Raw genomic sequence first — 3972 nt, 5'->3', positions numbered from 1 at the left:
ACCGACCACCGTCGAGATAAACCATATCAATTTTGCTTTTAGGGTGGGAGGGGGAAAGAAAAATTAGGTGAAAGTACCCATAGGTGTCGCAGTTTCATATGTCAACCCATCACAAATCAGGGTTACCAGATCCTTAAAATAATTTCCAGCCAAAATCATACTCGAAAGTAGCCAAAAATAGTCCAAAATATTTTAACTTGTGCTGCCATCTAAGAAACAACACACGCACTGTAACGTTTGACGAAATTCTAGCTGGCCCTATGGTGCTCAACCTAGGGCTACATGAGGCCCCTTGCGGTCATGGGATATTCAAAGGGAGCCACGGGTAAAAATCACTTCACCGGGGGTGGACTCCAGTCTGTTTGTTGGCTTATGACCCGCTCTAAGGGCCAGTCACCAACGTAAACTTCTGAGTCTGGTCTGGTCTGGGCGAAAATCAGATGTTGGGGCCTCTGTGAAAATCAGCTGTCCTTCACCACGTGGGAGGGGGGGGGGGGGCTACAGAGAGATCTGAAGAAATAAAGCTTTCAAGTGAAATGTGGTGGGAAACATATACGTGGCCACTTTCAGAATCTATAGAACCAAGGTCATTTTTACCCCATGTCGCCAGTGCCGTCTTAAGGCATGGGCCTACCCGGGCACGGCCCGGGGGCCTCAAGAGAAAAGGGGCCTCACAAAAATGAAATCTGGTTGAAATTTTCAAGAATTTGCCTTGTAGGGCCTCAGAAAAATCACTTGGCCCGGGGGCCCATGATGCTCTTAAGACGGCCCTGCATGTCGCATGGGCGGAGATACGGGGGGCGTGGGGTAGCACTGCCCCCCCCCCCCCAGCGTCAAATGTGAAGTTGACTGATCTAATGTATATATGCATATATGAATTGACATCATCATCATCGTGCCCCCCCCCCTTCCCCCAGTTTTTACTAATTAGTGACGCCGTGAGCTTCGGCGAAGACTTTCTGCTATAGAAGGTGTTGGCTTCACCCGGGGCCTCATACCTTTACGATGCCTATATACGATGAGATATGATATGTAATAGGTAAGCTGTGTTATTTCCGTTTAAGTATATAGGGGCCCCAGAACCAAGAGCGCAACTTGAGGAGAGGAGAGGGGGGGGGTCTGGTCAAAATAGACAATGTTCTCGGGGGACAGAGTAAATTTTTGTTTTTAATACAGTCGAATCCCGTTTCAACGAATACCGTTATACTAAAACTCTCGTTTTAACGAGCACTCTTCTACTCCCCCCAGGAAAGTTTACTTATGAACAATGCAAAAACCTGGGATTCTTTTATAACGAAATTTCGTTAAAACGAAGTGATTTCTCCGGTCAACGGATTTCTCCGTTATAACGGGATACTCGACTGTACATCCACCCGGTCACGGCCGTAAGTTTATAGGGAGCCTCGTTGTAATGAAATTTGGTACAATGAATTCTAAGAGTATATGTATCTGAATTGATAAGCAGGTACCCGCTGTGGGTCGTTTTAAGCGCATCATGGGCCCCGAGAGAAGTGATTTTTCGAAGATCAATAAATTCATTCCTTTCAATTTGTATATTTCCAATCGGAAATTTTGCCCCCTCCCCCTACATCCTGCAGCAAGGCCTAATCGGAGATCTTTAGTGGACCACGGGCTATACTTTCCTCAAGGCCCTTGCATACTGAATTTTTAGTGCGATAAAAAACTGGGGAAAAAATTAAAAATATGGCTGGAGCTACCACCCTTGGAGGGCAGGGCCGTAACTAGGATTTTTGCTACCGGGGGCAAATATTATTTTGCCATCCGGAGCAGCTGCCCCCCCCCCCTCTATTTTCAGCCCTGGAGGGGGGGGGCAACATTTTTTTTTTCACCGGTCTCAAGAAGAAAACACCAAATAGGTGAGTAATGAAGTGAATGAAAAGAAAATGTTATTTGCTAATCAAGCAGGGTCGTCTTAAGAGCATCACGAGCCTCCGGGCCAAGTGATATTTTTGAGGCACCTAACTGGCAAATTCTCGAAAATTTCAACTGGTTCTCGTTTTTGTGAAGGGCTCCTCGTTCTCTCCATGCGTGGGGAGGGGGCAACTGCCTCGGACGGCAGTTTCAGGAGGAAACATAAACACCGTTACAAAACTATCGAATTTTAAAGTTTTGGGTGGCAAAATAATGTTTGTCCCGGGCGGCAAAAATCCATTTTACGACCCTGCTTTCAGTTTACATATATATAAAGTCGGCCCCCCGTATTCGCGGGGGTTACGTTCCAGAGATGACCGCGAATACGGGAAATCCGCGAATAATCGAAACCATAGTTTTTTTCTTGTTTATTTCGTTTATTGAACAGCATGAGGAGAGCAGGGTAACGCAGAGGTATAAGGGAACGTAAAAGTGGGTGCAGCGATTATTGGCGATTTTTTCTGAAAGAACATTGTGATTTCTGTTTGCCGTTTCTTCTTCATATCATCAAGTATTTTAGAATATGTTGACAAGGCTTCCTCTACCAATTTTTGTACACGTGAAGAGCGTACCACAGAGGGATCTATGTCATGAAAACAATCTATCGCTGATTTGAACATGCGGGGGCCCTTCCGCTATGCTGCTGATGGTGTGAACTTGACTTCCACATCTTGATCTTCTTCATCTGGTACCGTTTCAGTTGCATTCAACTGCATTAATTCCTTCTCGTTCAGTACCTTTGAATTGCTATTAATTAGCTGTTCGACTTCTTTTACATCCATATCATTGAACCCTTCTCCCCCCCCCCCCCCCACCTGTTTCGCTAATGTGACAATGTCTTTTATAGTCTCTTTAGTTGGCTCTGCAGAAATGGTTGTGTCCTTTAGCGCACATTGTGGCCAAATGTTAATCCAACCCGAAATGACTGTTTCTCTGTGGAGCTGCCACGGCTCTAGTGATGACAGTAATGTCTTTAACGAGCCATATCCAAATATGAGCCATCTTAAACATGCACAACTCGAATTTTGTAAACAAAACACATGAATGATGATTTCTGTGTTGAAAAAAAAAATTCCAATAAAGGAAAAAAAACACCGCGAATTAGGAAACCACGAATACGGGGGGCCGACTGTATATCGTAGGCGGAGATTGACTTGGAAGTCTGGGGGCGGGGGGCACGATGATGATGTCAATTCATATATACATATATACATTAGATCAGTCGAATCCACCTTTGACGCTGGCTGGGGGGGGGGGGCATTGCCCTCCCTCGTATCTCCGCCCATGATATATATGCTTGTAACTCGAAAATTTTAACCAGATCACATTTTTGTGTGGCTTTTCTTATCTAAAGGCCCCCAGGCTGTGCCCGAGTGGGCCCATGCATTAAGACGGCACTGCTGAAGAGCATCATGGTTACTCTGGCAGTGATTTTTTCTGAGGCCTCCATAGATATAAATTTGTGCCCTCCAATTTACACTCGAAAATTTTAACCAGATCACATTTTTGTGTGGCTTTTCTTATCTAAAGGCCCCCAGGCTGTGCCCGAGTGGGCCCGTGCATTAAGACGGCACTGCTGAAGAGCATCATGGTTACTCTGGCAGTGATTTTTTCTGAGGCCTCCATAGATATAAATTTGTGCCCTCCAATTTACACTCGAAAATTTTAACCAGATCACATTTTTGTGTGGCTTTTCTTATCTAAAGGCCCCCAGGCTGTGCCCGAGTGGGCCCATGCATTAAGACGGCACTGCTGAAGAGCATCATGGTTACTCTGGCAGTGATTTTTTCTGAGGCCTCCATAGCTATAAATTTGTGCCCTCCAATTTACACTCGAAAATTTTAACCAGATTTCATTTTCATGAAGCACGCTGAACTTGAGGTGGTCCCGCAGGGAGTGGGCAGGTGGGCCCATGCGTTGTGGTGGCGTTACTCTCAAGCGCAAAGGAAAAAAAAAAGAAAAATAGAGAAATATATTTTTTTCCGCCACCAAAGCTGCCCGCAGAAAACGCCACACACACGCACAAAGCCAAAAATTTCC

Source organism: Pholcus phalangioides, unplaced genomic scaffold, assembly GCF_987345545.1.
Source record: "Pholcus phalangioides strain wild (caught in Gottingen) unplaced genomic scaffold, Ppha-v1.0 ptg000001l_1, whole genome shotgun sequence".
NCBI lineage: Eukaryota > Metazoa > Arthropoda > Arachnida > Araneae > Pholcidae > Pholcus > Pholcus phalangioides.
Note: the sequence above shows the minus strand (reverse complement) of the source record.